The 19,310-nt window shown below is 45.9% G+C and overlaps 1 protein-coding gene across 1 annotated transcript in view; it reads left to right on the top strand.

The window, feature by feature from the left end:
• Positions 1-19,310, top strand: part of LOC124606271 (rho GTPase-activating protein 6) — a 1,145,472-nt gene that overhangs the window by 907,249 nt on the left and 218,913 nt on the right. The window lies entirely within an intron of this gene.

The following is a 19,310-nucleotide window of genomic DNA, read 5'->3' as shown; positions in this document are numbered from 1 at the left end:
AAATGAACAGAAGTTGCTGGACATTTGTGGCTCTATGAGCAAAACTCAGAAAAATCGTTGCACAATTTGGCACAAGAAGACGATATCGGGCTTGCAACAGTGCATAAAGCAGTTAGACAAACATTGAAATTGTTCCTGTACAAAGCGTCAGCAATGCAAGAATTGATAGATGCGGGTCATGAAATTCGAATCCATTATGCAAATGGTTTACATCTGTTATTGAGTGTAAAGTAGAATAGCAGGGCCAGTTGTCGTCCTGATCCAGTTATAAACTATTTCTTATCACTAGATAAAATAAGACAACCGAGCCAACTGTGCTTGTTATTTTCACTCCCCCTTTGTATCACTCTCCCCCTTTCTCTCCGGACCAATAAGATACAAGGTCTCCCCCCTCCCTTCTTCATCCTGTTATTATTAGATAAAATGCATGCACTGCGTCATTCTGGCGCTGCACGCTGTAGTGAGAAGAAGATCAACAGCAGATTTAACCTTATTTTAAAAAATGGTGGCAAATATTACTATCATTTACGAAGTAAGACACTTTGGCAACACAACGCCTGTATCAATTAATGACGTCAAGGCATATTCTGCAAAATGACGGTAAATATTACGGTAGTCCATGAGGTACGACATTTTGACAGTACAGTCTGTGGCTAAGTTACTAACAATGTCGTCAGGACATATATTGCAAAATGACTGCAAATATTTACATCTGTATCTACATCGAAACTCTTAAAGTCCACCTTCCGGCACGTGGCGGAGGCTACCCCGTATCACTACTAGCCATTTCCTTTCCTATTCCACTCTGAAGCAGAACGAGGGATAAACGTCTGCCTGTATGCCCCCGTATGAGCCCTAATTTCTCGTATCCTGCAGCTTTACTGTATGGTTAATGATGATGGCGTCCTCTTGGGTAAAGTATTCCGGAGGTAAAATAGTCCCCCATTCGGATCTCCGGGCGGGGACTGCTCAAGAGGACGTCGTTATCAGGAGAAAGAAATCTGGCGTTCTACGGATCGGAGCGTGGAATGTTAGATCCCTTAATCGGGCAGGTAGGTTAGAAAATTTAAAAAGGGAAATGGATAGGATAAAGTTAGATATAGTGGGAATTAGTGAAGTTCGGTGGCAGGAGGAACAAGACTTTTGGTCGGGCGAATACAGGGTTATAAATACAAAGTCAAGTAGGGGTAATGCAGGAGTAGGTTTAATAATGAATAAAAAAAATAGGAATGCGGGTAAGCTACTACAATCAGCATAGTGAACACATTATTGTGGCCAAGATAGATACGAAGCCCACACCTACTACAGTAGTAGAAGTTTATATGCCAACTAGCTCTGCAGATGACGAAGAAATTGAAGAAATGTATGATGAAATAAAAGAAATTATTCAGATAGTGAATGGGAGACGAAAATTTAATAGTCATGGGTGACTGGAACTCGGTAGTAGGAAAAGGGAGAGAAGGAAACGTGGTAGGTGAATATGGATTGGGGGTAAGAAATGAAAGAGGAAGCCGCCTGGTAGAATTTTGCACAGAGCACAACTTAATCATAGCTAACACTTGGTTTAAGAATCATAAAAGAAGGTTGTATACATGGAAGAAGGCTGGAGATACTGACAGATTTCAGATAGATTATATAATGGTAAGACAGAGATGTAGGAACCAGGTTTTAAATTGTAAGACATTTCCAGGGGAAGATGTGGACTCTGACCACAATCTATTGGTTATGAACTGTAGATTAAAACTGAAGAAACTGCAAAAAGATGGGAATTTAAGGAGATGGGACCTGGATAAACTGAAAGAACCAGTGGTTGTACAGAATTTCAGGGAGAGCGTAAGGGAACAACTGACAGGAATGGATGAAAGAAATACAGTAGAAGAAGAATGGGTAGCATTGAGGGATGAAATAGTGAAGGCAGCAGAGGATCAAATAGGTAAACAGACGAGGGCAAGTAGAAACCCTTGGGTAACAGAAGAAATATTGAATTCAATTGATGATAGGAGAAAATATAAAAATGCAGTAAATGAAGCAGGCAAAAAGGAATACAAACGTCTCAAAAATGAGATCGACAGGAAGTGCAAAATGGCTAAGCAGGGATGGCTAGAGGACAAATGTAAGGATGTAGAGGCCTATCTCACTATGGGTAAGATAGATACTGCCTACAGGAAAATTAAAGAGACCTTTGGAGAAAGGAGAACCACTTGCATGAATATCAAGAGCTCAGATGGAAACCCAGTTCTAAGCAAAGAAGGAAAAGCAGAAAGGTGGAAGGAGTATATAGAGGGTCTATACAAGGGCGATGTACTTGAGGACAATATTATGGAAATGGAAGAGGATGTAGATGAAGATGAAATGGGAGATATCATACTGCGTGAAGAGTTTGACAGAGCACAGAAAGACCTGAGTCGAAACAAGGCCCCGGGAGTAGACAACATTCCATTAGAACTACTGACTGCCTTGGGAGAGCCAGTCCTGACAAAACTCTACCATGTGGTGAGCAAGATGTATGAGACAGGCGAAATACCCTCAGACTTCAAGAAGAATATAATAATTCCAATCCCAAAGAAAGCAGGTGTTGACATATGTGAAAATTACCGAACTATCAGTTTAATAAGTCACGGCTACAAAATACTAACGCGAATTCTTTACAGACGAATGGAAAAACTAGTAGAAGCCGACCTCGGGGAAGATCAGTTTGGATTCCGTAGAAATGTTGGAACACGGGAGGCAATACTGACCCTACGACTTATCTTAGAAGAAAGATTAAGGAAAGACAAACCTACGTTTCTAGCATTTGTAGACTTAGAGAAAGCTTTTGACAATGTTCACTGGAATACTCTCTTTCACATTCTGAAGGTGGCAGGGGTAAAATATAGGGAGCGAAAGGCTATTTACAATTTGTATAGAACCAAATGGCAGTTGTAAGAGTTGAGGGGCATGAAAGGGAAGCAGTGGTTGGGAAGGGAGTGAGACAGGGTTGTATCCTCTCCCCGATGTTATTCAATCTGTATATTGAGCAAGCAGTGAAGGAAACAAAAGATAAGTTCGGAGTAGGTATTAAAATCCATGGAGAAGAAATAAAAACTTTGTGGTTCGGCGATGAAATTGTAATTCTGTCAGAGACAGCAAAGGACTTGGAAGAGCAGTTGAACGGAATGGATAGTATCTTGAAAGGAGCATATAAGATGAACATCAACAAAAGCAAAACGAGGATAATGGGATGAAGCCGAATTAAGTCGGGTGATGCTGAGGGTATTAGATTAGGAAATAACACCCTTAAAGTAGTAAAGAAGTTTTGCTATTTGGGGAGCAAAGTAACTGATGATGGTCGAAATAGAGAGGACATAAAATGTAGACTGGCAACGGGAAGGAAAGCGTTTCTGAAGAAGAGAAATTTGTTAACATCGAGTATAGATTTAAGTGTCAGGAAGTCGTTTCCGAAAGTATTTGTACGGAGTGTAGCCATGTATGGAAGTGAAACATGGACGATAAATAGTTTAGACAAGAAGAGAATTGAAGCTTTCGAAATGTGGTGCTACAGAAGAATGCTGAAGATTAGATGGGTAGATCACATAACTAATGAGGAGGTGTTAAATAGGAATGGGGAGAGGAGAAGTTTGTGGCACAACTTGACTAGAAGAAGGGATCGGTTGGCAGGACATGTTCTGAGGATCAAGGGATCACCAATTTAGTATTGGAGGGCATCGTGGAGGGTAAAAATCGTAGAGGGAGACCAAGAGATGAATACACCAAGAAGATTCAGAAGGATGTAGGTTGCAGTAGGTACTGGGAGATGAAGAAGCTTGCACAGGATAGAGTAGCATGGAGAGCTGCATCAAACCAGCCTCAGGACTGAAGACCACAACAACAACAACAACAACAACATATTCGTGGTCCTTACGCGCAGTGTATGTTGCAGGGAGCAGAATCGTTCTATAGTCGACTTCAAATTTTGTCAATAGTGTCCCTCGAAAAGAATGTCGCCTTCCCTCCAGGGATTTCCATTTGAGTTTCCGAAGCATCTCCGTAATACTTGCATGTTGTTTGAACCTAGCAGTAACAAATCTAGCAGACCGCCTCTGAATTGTTTCGATGTCTTCCTTTAGTCCGATCTGGTATGCATCCCAAATACGCAAGCAGTAAAAGAGATCGCATGTAGGTTGCAGTAGCGTCCTAATATGCGATCTCCTTTACAGTTAAGCCACACTTTCAGAGAATTCTCCCAATAGACCGAAGACGAACATTCGCCTTTCCTACTACAATCCCCATATGCTCGTTCCATTTCACATCGCTTTGCAACGTTACACCCAGATATTTAAACGGCGTGGCTGTGTAAATCAGGACACTACTAAAGCTGTATCCGAACATTACGGGTTTATTTTTCCTACTCATCCACATTAACTTACATTTTTCTACATTTAGGGCTAGCTGCCATTCATCGCACCAACTAGAAATTTTGTTTCAGTCATTTTGCATCCTCCTAAGCCATTCAACGACGACACCTTATCGTACGCGACAGCATCGTCATTAAACAAATATACATTGCTTCCCTACCTATCCGCCAAATTAATTATGTATACAGAGAGTAACAGCGGTCCATCACACTTCCCTGGGGCACTCCTGACGATAGCCTTGTCTCTGATGAACACTCACCGTCGAGGACAACATACTGGGTTCTGTAACTTAAGACTTCGAGTCAGTCACATACCTGGAAACCTATTCCACATTTCCGTACCTTCTTAAACCGCCTTCAGTGAGACACAGCGTCAAATGCTTTCCGGAAAAGTAGAAACATGGCATCTTCCCGTTGACCTTCATCCATAGTTCGCAGTATATCATTTGAGAAAAGTGCTAGCTGAGTTTCGCACGACCGTTGCTGATTCGTGGACATAAGCTTCTCGCTCTCAAGAAAATCATGACATCAGACACTTTGACAATGTTGTGTGGCTGAGTTAGTATAATTTAATGACATAATGACACTTTAAACAATTACTGACACCACCACTGCCATCACACTATATTTAAAACGAAACTAAGAAAAATGTCAGAAGGAGGGAACGAAAGTGCTCACATCCTGGAGCTCACATGGCACTCTGCCAATAACGAGCCCCGCCACAGACGGCTACCGCCGCCACTCCCGCCGCAGTAACCGATAGGGACCAATGTGCGGGCGCCACACCAGCACTGGACGAAAGCAGTGACCACAAGCCGTCCACCGTCGCATATGAGACACCCAAGTATCCTAATCACCTGACAGGAGAATAACCGATCTGTGGGCCACTATAGCTGATGGCCAAATTCTCCTCTCCATGTCCCTGACCTCTAATTGAAGACCTTATAGATGCATACTAAAGGTGCCTACACATGTTATATAGGAGCTGCAGACAGTAAGCAGCTGTGATTACAGTAGCATTTTTCATCTTGTCGGAACACCCGAATACAATATCTTAAAAAACTATCTTAATTTTTTTATTACAAGTATCTAATTATCGACAACATATCCAGAAATAAAGTTTTATTAACATTCTGCATACTGTTCTTCTGTACGGAAAACATTTTGTTTAAGTTGACTGTACTTCAAAGAAACTAATCCAGCCAGCAGGTTCTGTCCCACCCACCTAGACCGTGTCCGCCAGATGCATTAAGAGCCTCGCTCTACTTAAATGCATGGAGACGCAAACCGAGCTACATTTTTGCTTGGCAGCAAACTCATGTGGGACAGGTGTACAGACAATTTACGTATATACAAACCGTGTAAATGATCTGTCTTGGAGGCTGGAAACGGTTTGACATCCACATACATTGATTTCTACATGTCTCGTTATATGGTTGTGTGGGTCATACAGCATTTCCGGTAGTATGTTTTTATTTTGTGGTGGCGTGATGCTGTCAGGATTAAATTATATATGGTGTTAAGCGCATCTGTGGGTAGTAGGCCTACAATTTATTAGTGGCATAAATGTTTTGTAGAAACAGGGTGCTCGGTAAGACATGAGAAATCATCAGGCCGTCCAAGCACATATCAAAAGCCCTACGAAATCGACCCGGCTTGCATACTGCGAACTGCAAATCCCACATACGACTGTTTGCCGTGTGTTGAGAAACCGTTTGCTTTTGAAGCCGTGCAGATTGACGATCGTACAAACAATAAAAGACACGGATAAAATTGCTAGCAAGAACTTCTGCGCAGATATGTTAAATCTATTACATGAAGATGAACATTTCTTGGGTAAAATCATGTTTTCTGATTAGTCGACTTTTAACTTAAGTGTCAAGGTTAACACACATAACTGTAGGATTTGGGGCAATGAAAACCCACATCAAACATTGCAACACGTTCGTGATAGCCCTAAACTGAACTTTTTTGTGCACTGAGCACGAACAAAGTGTACAGCCTCTTCTTTTTTATGTGAAAGAACCATCAGCGGGATAGTGTACGTGGATATGTTACAACGATTTTTGATACCGTATATCGACGAGGCAGACCAAGAACGAAATGTTTACTTCATGCAAGATGGTGCACCACCCAACTATCTGGCTCACGTCCGGGATTATCTCAGTGACAGCTTTCCAGGTCAATGGATTGGCCGTGATGCGCCAATTGCATGGCACCCACGTTCCCCAAACCTGACACCACTCGATTTTTTTTATGATGATTCATCAAGGATATCGTGCTTGTACTTCCTGTGCCGGCTTGTCTACTTAAACTTAAGAGCAAGAATTAACGCCGCCACTGAGCGAGTTACACCTACAATGCTATAGCGAATACGGGAAGAAATTGACTTCCGACGGGATGTGTGCAGAATAACCAAGGAAAGACGCGTACAACATCTTTAGTTTAAGGTAAAGATATCTTCTTTCAATAAATTTATATGAATTTTTAAAGTTGTAAAGTCCTTCATGAAACACCCTTTACAGGATTTTGGGTGGGGGGGGGGGGGGGGGGATATTCCAGTCGAAACGCAGCTTTTTATGGCTTTAATCGCTAGATCCTTTCCTGGCTGCTATTCTCCTAGCCGAGAAAATTCGAAGATTTTAATTTTACCTCTTATTTCCTGGCTAATGCTATTCTTAAACCATTCCACATCATGTAATTCTTCAGACTTTCCCGGCGATCTGTTGACATTCTGAAAAACGGGACTTCTTCCAGATCTTCGCGACGTTCTCGCACTATATTTCGACGGAGTAACTCTCTGTCTTCTTCAGGTGTTAGCCGAGAATGGTCCTTCGGCTCTTTTTTTTTCATTCTCTACCCTGAGGGGGCAGAGCGGGCTGTTTGAAGGATTGCTATTTACCCTTTCCAGCCGCAGGGTTTAACAATTTTATTTTTATGCATTTATTACATTTCTCTTGCTATACAATGAAGTTTTCTTTGGTTCTTTAACATTTTACAACGATATTTTTAATAATTTTACAATGCAATTTGTTCTTGTAACTTATTTTACAATTCAATTTGTTCTTTAACATTTATAATTCATATTTTTAACTAGTTTACAGTATAAGTAATTTGTCACTTTACAATACATATATTTTATAGTTTTATTTTTTACAAAGGAAACTAGGTAGAAACAAAGCACAGGAAGCTGAAATAAAAAAAAACAATAACAGGAACATGTTGTTGTACATTACATTTTGTGTTTACAATCAGTTTTTTTTTCGTTTTTGTTTATTAGAGTGCAGAGCGAGGGAGGGGGAAGTGGAAAGGAGTTGAGATTTCATTTAGTATATGGTTGGCGGTTATTCTAATGGGCCATGTTCTTGTGTATATGGTAGTGTTTGTGTTTTATTCGTGTGTTCTTTCGTCTAGTTGTGGGAGGATGGTGGTATTCGTTGTGAATGATGACAAGATGGGAGCGAATCGGGGTACATCTTTGCTGTGTTGTGTGCAGTTGTGTGAGATGGTGGTGTGTATTCGAATTTAGGTTTTTATTCTGTGGTTTACTGTGATAATTCCTTCTATGTCTGGTCTTTTTTTAGGATTTGATTACCGTATCTGGCTCTCAGCCTGGCTAGTCTGGTTTGTAATGGCTTCACTCTGGTTGCTTCATAGCCTTCGTTGCTGGGTGTTGTATAAGGTAGTTGGCAACACTGCGTAGGAGTCTACGTTCTGTGCTGAACAGTCTTTTCGCAACTGGTGCGTGTATACCTCCCAGGAGGGCTGCTGCCTACTCTAAAACCGGGCGAATGAAGATTTTGTATGTATGCAGTGCGGTTTGTGTGCTGCACCCGTGGAAGCTTTCCTGTATCTGTCGTATTAGGTTTTGTCTGAGTCGGATTTTGTTAAGGAGGTGCGTCAGGTGGGTCTTCCAGTTGAAATGTTTGTCTAAGTATACTCCTAGGTTACTGGCTGTGTCTTTTAGTTGTAGGGGGCTATTCCAGAGTGTTAGTCGTATGTCGTGTTCATTCCGTCGTTTCTTCTTTGTTAGGTGTCTGTGTCTGAAGAGGACTGTCTGAGTCTTGGTTGGGTTAGGTCGTATCCTCCATTTTGCCATCCAAGTTTCTAATCGATAGAGGTATGTTGTCGTTTTCCGTTGCAGTGTCGTTGTACGTAATCCTGTACACCATTAGGCCGTGTCGTCTGCATTTAGTCCTATTGCTTCGTGGAGAGTTGTTACGGTAGGTAAGTCGGTAGTGTAGAGGGCATACAAAAGTGGGGACAAGATGCCACCATGAGGGACGCCAGCTTGTGGGATAGAGGCTTCCGACACCTGATCGGCGACATGCACCCTGCAGGTCCGGTTGGAGATGTATGTTTTGATTAGACTTACTACTTTCGTTGGGATGCCCATGCTGATTAGTTTGAACAGCAGGCCCTGTGTCATAGTTTATCGAAAGCTCATTCTATGTCCAGGAACACTGCGAGTGTGCAGTTTCCCTGGTTGAACCCTTTGGTAATACTGTCTGTCAGTTTGAGGAGGGGTTGTTAGTCGAATGGTTGTGTCTGAATCCTACTTGTGTGAGGGGAAGTAGGTCTTTCGTCTCAACGTAAGTTCTTAGGCGGTCAGTTATTATTCGGTCGTAGATCTTTCCAATCACGTCCAGTAGGGATGTGGGTCTGTACGATTTTGGGTCTGTCCTGGATTTGTCAGATTTGAGGATCATGACAGTCTTGCTTGTCTTCCAGTTTGTTGGTACTGTCTCATTATGTTGGCAGTAGCTAAAGATGAGGGATAGGATGGGGATTAGAGTGTGGAAGGGGGCTTTCTGTAGGTGGATGCGTCTGATGTCATTTTGTCCTGGGGCGGAGTTGCGTTCTGAGAAGATCGCGTCTTCCATTTCTGCGTCTGTGATGTCTTTGGTAAGGGTCCGCTGTTCTTCAGTTTCAATTGTTGGGGAATTTAGAAGGGTTTCTAGCTGCGTGTCTACGTTTAGTCTGAATGTGTCGAATCTGTTGTCATTTGGAAATGAGTATACTATTTGTAATGTTTCTTTGAAGGCCGTTGCTTGCTCAAGGGGGTCTGTTGTTGGTTCATTATTTACTATTAAGTTGTTAGTGTGTGACTGGCGTAGCCTTGTGAGTGTTTTGAATCTGTTCCAGAACTTGCCCCCATTCCTGTAGTCCAATTTCTGCATGTGTCAACCTATTTCCTTTGTCTGTGTTGAGGTATCAGTCTTTTGATTCTAGCATTTAATATATTCCATTGTCTCTTTAGCTCTCGGTTGCCAGCTTGTCTCATCTGTCGCTGTAGTCGCTTCTTCTGTCGTATTAGGTCTAGTGCTGCTTCTGGGATGGCATGTTTCCCGTTTTCTATTACTTTGGTCGGGACTGCTTCCTGTACTGCTTTGGTAATGGCCGTTTCGAGTTTATTAGTGATCTGATGGAGGTCGTCTTCGTCACTAATGATTATTGGTATGGATAGTTCGCGGATGAGTATACCCAGGTATTTTTCCCTGTCTGCTCTGTTGTATTGACATATCATTCTTCTGTGGGGGTGGGGTGGAGGATGGGTAGGTGGTCGCTAGTGAGGGAGTCTCTGATCTGTGGTAGCTGAATTCAATTGTCTAAGTCTGGGCTGTGTAGGATGTGGCCTGGGGATGAAGTTCCTTGATGTCCTATGAAGGTCGGTTCATGTAGTGGGAGTCGGAGGATCGGCTCTGTGGTCAGGAGGTCAAATAGTCTGCGTCCGTTTCCGTTGTTTACTCTGTCGCCAAGCCTATGGTGTCTCGCACTAAAATCTCCGACCAGTATAGTGCGGCCAAATGAGGTGACATATCGTATGAATTCGTCCTATAGCGCCGTCCCTGGAGGGTTATACAAGCATCCTATTTTGAGGGTTCGTCTGTTGCTGTCTTTTATTTCAATCGCAACGGCTTCTGCGTTGTCAAAAGCAACTGGAAGGGTGATTTCTTACGCGGCGATTTTGTTGCTGATGTAAATGGCCACTCCTCCTCTGCCATCCTGCCTGTTTTTCCTATGTACACTCCTGGAAATGGAAAAAAGAACACATTGACACCGGTGTGTCAGACCCACCATACTTGCTCCGGACACTGCGAGAGGGCTGTACAAGCAATGATCACACGCACGGCACAGCGGACACACCAGGAACCGCGGTGTTGGCCGTCGAATGGCGCTAGCTGCGCAGCATTTGTGCACCGCCGCCGTCAGTGTCAGCCAGTTTGCCGTGGCATACGGAGCTCCATCGCAGTCTTTAACACTGGTAGCATGCCGCGACAGCGTGGACGTGAACCGTATGTGCAGTTGACGGACTTTGAGCGAGGGCGTATAGTGGGCATGCGGGAGGCCGGGTGGACGTACCGCCGAATTGCTCAACACGTGGGGCATGAGGTCTCCACAGTACATCCATGTTGTCGCCAGTGGTCGGCGGAAGGTGCACGTGCCCGTCGACCAGGGACCGGACCGCAGCGACGCACGGATGCACGCCAAGACCGTAGGATCCTACGCAGTGTCGTAGGGGACCGCACCGCCACTACCCAGCAAATTAGGGACACTGTTGCTCCTGGGGTATCGGCGAGGACCATTCGCAACCGTCTCCATGAAGCTGGGCTACGGTCCCGCACACCGTTAGGCCGTCTTCCGCTCACGCCCCAACATCGTGCAGCCCGCCTCCAGTGGTGTCGCGACAGGCGTGAATGGAGGGACGAATGGAGACGTGTCGTCTTCAGCGATGAGAGTCGCTTCTGCCTTGGTGCCAATGATGATCGTATGCGTGTTTGGCGCCGTGCAGGTGAGCGCCACAATCAGGACTGCATACGACCGAGGCACACAGGGCCAACACCCGGCATCATGGTGTGGGGAGCGATCTCCTACACTGGCCGTACACCACTGGTGATCGTCGAGGGGACACTGAATAGTGCACGGTACATCCAAACCGTCATCGAACCCATCGTTCTACCATTCCTAGACCGGCAAGGGAACTTGCTGTTCCAACAGGACAATGCACGTCCTCATGTATCCCGTGCCACCCAACGTGCTCTAGAAGGTGTAAGTCAACTACCCTGGCCAGCAAGATCTCCGGATCTGTCCCCCATTGAGCATGTTTGGGACTAGATGAAGCGTCGTCTCACGCGGTCTCCACGTCCAGCACGAACGCTGGTCCAACTGAGGCGCCAGGTGGAAATGGCATGGCAAGCCGTTCCACAGGACTACATCCAGCATCTCTACGATCGTCTCCATGGGAGAATAGCAGCCTGCATTGCTGCGAAAGGTGGATATACACTGTACTAGTGCCGACATTGTGCATGCTCTGTTGCCTGTGTCTATGTGCCTGTGGTCCTGTCAGTGTGATCATGTGATGTATCTGACCCCAGGAATGTGTCAATAAAGTTTCCCCTTCCTGGGACAATGAATTCACGGTGTTCTTATTTCAATTTCCAGGAGTGTATATTGTATTTGTGAAGGTCGCATTTGGCTCCATCTTTGCGCAATGTTTCTGCAAAAGAAGCGACGTGCACTTTTTCTTTGTGGAGCATGTGCATCAGTAGGGGGCGCTTGGTTTTGAATCCTTTCGCGTTTGCAAAAAGGAGGTTCAAGTAGTCCGTTTCTCTGACTTCGTCCATGGTGTTGAGGAGGTTGGGTGGGTTTGTGCTTTCCGACTCTTGTGTGTGTTTTTGTGTTTCGGGTTGCGTGTGGTGTGGCGGGTTTTGCGGTGGGGTGGGTGAAGGGGAGCGGGGTCGTGGTGTATGATCATCGTGTTGTGAGTCCCTGTGTGTTTGTGTTTCCGGGTCCCATCGGTCTGTTACAGTGACATAGAGTGCGTTTCTCACTTGTGTTGTGAACATGCCCTTTTGGATGTGTCGTATGGATGCTCTGTCAATCGATTTTTTGACGTCCTCACGGCGGTCTTGTAATAAATCCACCAAGACCGTTATGAGGAGTCTGATTAGGTCATCTCTAAGTACTACTACTTCTGCGAAGATTTCTTCTGGCGAGAGGGGCTTGTTGGCCCCATGGCAGGGAGAAACTAGATGATTTTCTGGAACATCTGAATTCACGCCACCCGAATATAACATTCACAGTGGAACTGGAGAAGGATGGAATACTCCCGTTCCTGGATGTACCGCAAACCGACACACACTGACTTATACCTCCAAGACAACAGCTGCCACCATCTGGCACAGAAGAATGGAGTGCTCAAAGCTACTAGTCCACAGAGCACATACTCTGTCAAGCCCTGACAGTTTGGCGATGGAAATAGATTACTTACAGTTGGTGTTCAGAAGAATGAATTCTCATCTTGAAACATCCAAAAGACACTTAGACCTGCCAGTCAACCACAGGATGCAGAAGAAGAACCAGAAGAGGCGAAGAGAGTGACATACTTGCCATGTGTTGGACCGATCTCTGCTAAGATCAGCAAAATTCCCTTCAAACAAGAGCGTATTTTGCGCACCCACTAAGATTGGGACAGTGTTGGGGAATGTCAAGGATAGCCTGGGGTTACAGAAGCCAGGCATTTACAACATATCATGCGAGTGTGGGATGACATACATCGGCAATACCACCAGGACTGTGAATATCAGGTGCAAAGAACACCAGAGGCACACCAGACTCAGACAGGCAACCAAATCAGCCATGGCAGAACACTGGTTACAGCTTGGTTACTTGATGAACTACAGTGACACCAAGATTGTCACTTAGACCCATAGATACTTGGACAGTATCATAAAAGAGTCCATTGAGATCAAGATCACGGAGAATCTCATCAACCGTGACACTGGATACCAGCTCAGCACGGCCTGGGATCCGGCTCTTGAAATTCTGAAAACCCAACGCAAAACACATCGAGATTTCACAAGAAGCAGGAGTGGGGACCGAGAAAACAGCCACGAGACAGAGCACCAGACACTACAGATTTGTCCTGACACTGACACATGACGTCTACGACCCTAGAGGACGGTCAAATCGGGCGCGAACGTCGGCCGGAACATCAACGGTCAGAGGGAACCATTGCAGCCGTGCCTGGCGGGTACGAACCGCGAACGAAACACTCGACGCGTTGCGGACCAGTTACGAAGCGCCCAGCTAGAAACAGAAGTGGAGCCCAAGAAAACAGTCAGGATACAGAGCACCAGACACTACAGTTGACGACCGTGACCCCAGAGACGGCCGGTCTGACCGCGGACGGCAATCAGAACCCGAGGGACCAAAGAGGACCATGGGAGCCACGTCTGGCGGGCGCGGACTCCGGAGGGAACATCCTATGCGGCGCGGAACGACTAGGGAGGGCCCAGCACCTTACAGACATAAATACTGGTCTCGATCCGCCCAAGGACCAACTATACCAGGTCACTCTCCCGGACATCCCCCAAAACAAAAGGGAGATAAAAATGGTCCTGGCTGTACCTGTCACCACTGAACCGCTGCGCCGTAAAAACAAGACAGTGCAGTGCTTCAGGTGTCAGGGCCTAAACCATATCGCCGCCTACTGCACCATGCAAATAAGATGCAGGAAGTGCGCCGGGGCCCACGACACAAGAACATGCACAATACAACACACGGACCCGCAAATAAGGTGCGCGCTGTGTGGCAAAAACCACACAGCCAGTTACCAAGGTTGTGAGGTTCACAAACGACACACACAGCAGGCAAAGGGCGCAAAGGCCGCCCCTCATACACGCAAAGAAAGCACCATGAACCCATCCAGACACACAAGAACACAAAACATGACAACACACACGGACAAGGCCTGGGTAAAACCAAGGCCGGGCACGCCAAGGGCGACTTATGCGGAAGTGGTTTCTCCTCCGAGGAACCATGAAAGCGTGGCTGAATCACCACAACACCAGATACTATCACAAGAACAACACCGGGAAACGCACAGCAACAACGACCAGGTCCATCAAGACAGAGAAAGCTCTAGGGAACCCCACACACACTCCCCCCATGGATCAGTTGTTAGGCGTAATGGTGCAGACCATGAACCTCGTCATGGAAATGATGAAGGAATTCAGGGAAGCCCAGAAGCAGAACACACAGATCCTCGTTGCCCTTCAGGCAACAGTCCAGCAGTCGCTCCCCTCTGCGACTTCCTCAGTAGTATCAAAATCCCATCATGAATAGACGACCAAATATCCAAGGCCTGACAATGTGCGTCTTTAACGCAGACGGCATTGTTAATCAAGAGGTCGAGTTCAGAGAACTCGTGAAGGAGTTCTCCATCGACATATGCATGATGGGGGAAACCCACCTAAAACCGGGAATAAAAGCGACAGTTCCCAACTACGTTAGCTACCGTAAAGACAGGCCAACCCGAGGCAGAGAAGTGGCCATATACGTAAAAAGAGGGATCCCCCACCACCAGGTATTCTTACAAGCTACCAACAAAATCGAAGCAGTGGCAGTGGAAGTAACCACTGCCACCGGACCCCTAACAATTGTTGCAGTCTACCGACCCCCACATGACCAGAGACATGAGGGAGACGTAGCTACTCTAGGGCAAATTGAAGGCAAACTCATAATAGGGGGAAACATCAATGCCAAACACCCTGATTGGAATTCTAGAGTAACCTCCAGAGCAGGCGCCAAACTGCAACAACTAGCGCGCACCCACCACTTCGAAACATGGGTTCCAGTCGAGCATACACATTTTCCAAAAAATGGAGGCAGGCCCGACGTGTTAGACATAGCTCGCACTAGGAGGATTGCAGGGTTTGTGGCCGCAAGGACAATCAACAGAATGTCCTCCGACCACAACCCAGTGATTCTGGAGGTCGATGTGGGAGAATGGGTAGCACTCCCACGGTACCAGACGTCGTACAAACGTACAGACTGGGAGCGATACCAAGAAACTGTCGCCTCTGATATCGCTCGCGCTTCGCCACCTACTGCCGAAACAGTAGAACAAGCGCTACAAGACCTAACAGGCACCATCTTGCAGGCAGCGGAAGAAGCCACCCCTCCACAAAGGGATGACCCACCGCCGCAAATACAGCTCCCGGAACACTTGCTAGCTCAAATTCGACACAAGAACAGAGTGGCAAAAGAGTGGAAGATCACCAGAAATCAGGCCACCAGGAGGCTGCTCAATCGTCTACAGAGAGAACAGAAGGTAGCGCTCAATGAGCACAGAAACCAGCAATGGCAAAACCACCTCACAGCTCTCAAAGTAGATGATCATACACTATGGCAAGCAACCAAACAGTTTACAAAAAGACGCGCTAGGATGCCGCCACTGCACGGCGAGCGGGGACTGGTCTACAGCCACGCTGGGAAGGCCAACGCCCTCGCCGACTCCTTCGAGAAGCAGTTCCAAGCGGCAGAACCCCAGGATGAAGAGCATGAAGAGGTGGTCAGTTGTCAACTGGCTGTCTTCCTCAATGCCAAGGAGGACCCAGAAGACGAACCCATACATTTTGCCCCCGAGGACGTGGCAAGAGTAATTAGGTCCCTCCCTACAAAAAGGCGCCAGGACACGACAGTGTCACTAATCAGTTAGTCAAAAATCTCCCACCCACAGCAATCACACACCTCGCGAACATCTTCAACGAGATTACTCGATCCCGCGAGTTCCCACCTTGCTGGAAACATGCGGAAGTGGTCGCGATACACAAACCAGGGAAAGACCCTCTATTCCCGCAGCACTACAGGCCGATTAGCCTCTTGCCAACTCTCAGCAAGATCTATGAGCGCCTCCTGCTAAAACCCCTACAGGAACGTATTACAAGCAACTCCTGCCGGATTTCCAATTTGGGTTCCGGCAGAACCACTCTGCCCCACAACAGGTCATGAGAGTGGTTGAAGCAGCCACAGAGGGCTTCAACCACAGAGGCTACTGCGGGATAGTGCTACTAGATGTAGCCAAAGCCTTTGACTCAGTATGGCATAGAGGGCTACTATACAAGTTGTACACACAAGGATTCCCCGGGAGCATAGTTAAGCTGATCAAAAGCTATCTCATGAATAGGAGTTTCTCTGTCAAAGTAGAAACTGCCACCTCTACCAAAAGGCGTATTCGTGCTGGGGTGCCACAAGGATCGGTCCTGGGGCCCGTTTTGTACAGTCTGTACACCGCGGACACTCCAACGGCCCCCCTGGTGCACATTGCGCAGTACGCAGACGACACAGCCTTCTACACGAGAAATGCGAACAAGGACCTGGTCATCCGTAGACTACAAAGGGTTTTAAACGACACTGAAACTTGGGCCCGTCGCTGGAGCATCACCATCAACTCTCAAAAGACACAGGCAATGCTGATTACCCGTAGGCTGGGAAGGCGCGAACCTCCTCAACGTCCCCTCCTCCATCTTCACCTAAATGGAACCCAACTCCCTGGCGCAGAACCGCCAAGTAGCTTGGTGTAACCCTGGACTCTCGTCTCACGTGGAAACCCCACGTGAGCGAGGCCCACAGGAAGGTCTGCGCCAGAATGTCCATCCTATATCCAATCCTGAACTCAACCAGCTCCCTTCCCTGCCCAATAGCAGTAAACGTGTACCTGGCCCTGATCCGGCCAGTCATGGAATATGCGTGCCCTGTCTGGGGATACGCGGCGAAGCAGCACCTGGACAAACTCCAGAGGCTGCAGAACAGCGCCATCAGGAGGGCATTGCATTTACCTCTTGGATTCCCCATAGATGACCTGCACGCCGCAGCTGAAATCCCATTCCTGAGAGAGCGTTTCCAGGATCTGGCAAGGGCTTTCTATGAAGGTTCGTCCAGATCAGGAAACGCCCTCATCCACTCCCTAGGTCGGTATGAAATGTCCCACGACAAGCACAAGCACCCTATGACGATCTTCGACGATTAAGTCGAAGAGAAAATCCCAATACCCAATCCCTAATCCTGTTCCTTCCCATATAACACCAATCATCTCGCCTACCTCAGGAAAGTACCAGACACAGACATAACAATCATCACATATCACAGACACCAAAAAACTATAGAAAAATCACACACACACGTTGACAGGGGAGTAAAAGCCGAAAGGCTACAAACTCCCCTTCACACTTCCCCAAAGAGGGGAAAGTAAAAGATGAGAGCAGCAGCAGCCCAAGGACCATTCTCGGGCAGCACCTGAAGAAGACAGCGAGTTACGCCATCGAAATATCGTGCGAGAACGGCGCAAACATCCGGCAGAAGTCTCGGTTTTTTTTGTTTTTTTTTCAAAATATCATTCCACATCATTTTGGGTATATGAAACTTCCTGGCAGAAACTTCCTGGCAGATTAAAACTGTGTGCCGGACCGAGAATCGAACTCGGGACCTTTGCCTTTCGCGGGCAAGTGGTCTACCAACTGAGCTACCCAACACGACTCACGCCCCGTCCTCACAGCTTTACTTCCGCCAGTACCTCGTCTCCTACCTTCCAAACTTTACAGAAGCTCTCCTGCGAACCTTGCAGGACTAGCACTCCTGTAAGAAAGGATATTGCGGAGACATGGCTTAGCCACAGCCTGGGGGATGTTTCGAGAATGAAATTTTCACTCTGCAGCGGAGTGTGCGCTGATATGAAACTTCCTATAGTGGCAGCTCTCCCAATCCACATCAGTTCTCATGGTGACGGCCTGACCACTGTGATGAAATCATTAAATATGCATTTTGTTTGTGTATACAGTGATGTTTGGGTTGCGGGGCACTCAACTTTGCGGTCCTCATGCCCCTGTACAAAGTACCAACTTTTACACAGTCCAGTCGAACCATTGTCACGATTGATGATGATGAAATGATGAGGACAACACAAATACCCAGTCCCCGTTTATGTATACAGTGGTAAACTACAATTGTTGGTTACTACAATCATGTTACCTACAAAAATAGCCAGAATTAATAAAACATTATGCTCTTAACATCATGAACCAATAAACGATTTTAAACAGGAGTTTATGTAGCCAATCTAATTCGATCTTCGTTTCATCAGTGTACATTAGCAGGTACATTAAAAAAAATCATGAACAATAGCCAGTACCTCCAGCGTAACAAAGTGCTAATGTAAGTGGTGAACAGGTATAAGTGCAGATTTTCTTATATGTGGTACCTTAATATGTATATGCATCAGAGAGTTGGTTATGTTTCTCTGCATCAAACAATCTTCCCACAAACACGTCATAAACTTTACGACCTAATGTTTTCTGTATATTCGTAACTATACCAGCAGTGGGCTATGCCTATCAGTATGCACTTCAATAGTTGATCTGCTGCCCAGGGGGAAATAAGCATTGATGGCTTGCTCTTGCTACATGTACTTGGTGGTCCTACTTAATCTAAAAACATGGCACTCCTGATAGGTGTATATTCATGCCACCTAGATACTTAAAGTCAGCTCTCTGTATGTGTGTGTGCATGTGTGTGTGTGTGTGTGTGTGTGTGTGTGTGTGTGTGTGTGTGTGTTTTAACGTATATAATGGTTGGTTTTGGTAATTAGCATTGTGTGTTAATGGAAGTTTTCTTTCTGGGTTCTCATTAGGAAGAAGAAGAAGACCAAGTGATCTAGCAGGCATTTTGTAGAATCTCAGTGGCTTGATGAAGGCATCGAAATCACTATTGGATGTTAAAGCAACTTTTTAGGGCATGCAGTAGCAGCATAAATATTCGTGTACATCTACACACAGAACAAGAATAAAAATTTCAAAAACATGGAGAAATAAGGAAAATATGAAAAAATGTGGATACAAGATATGTAGAAATGTGAATGTTATGGGAAAATTATAGAAAATATGGAAAAATATGGAAAACTATGGAAAAATGTGTATAAATGGATATTCTGTATTTATACAGAGATACGAGCGAGGCTCAATAAAGAATTATCATAATTTTTTTTGACGGCTTACCTTTACTCATCCTCATAATTTTGATGGTCCTTCTCAAAGTAGCCCTCCATGTATGCGATGCACTTGTCCCAGAGTTTCTGCCA

Source organism: Schistocerca americana, chromosome 3 (assembly GCF_021461395.2).
Source record: "Schistocerca americana isolate TAMUIC-IGC-003095 chromosome 3, iqSchAmer2.1, whole genome shotgun sequence".
NCBI lineage: Eukaryota > Metazoa > Arthropoda > Insecta > Orthoptera > Acrididae > Schistocerca > Schistocerca americana.
The sequence above is the reverse complement of the archived record's forward strand: the minus strand, read 5'-3'. Positions and strand labels throughout refer to the sequence as shown.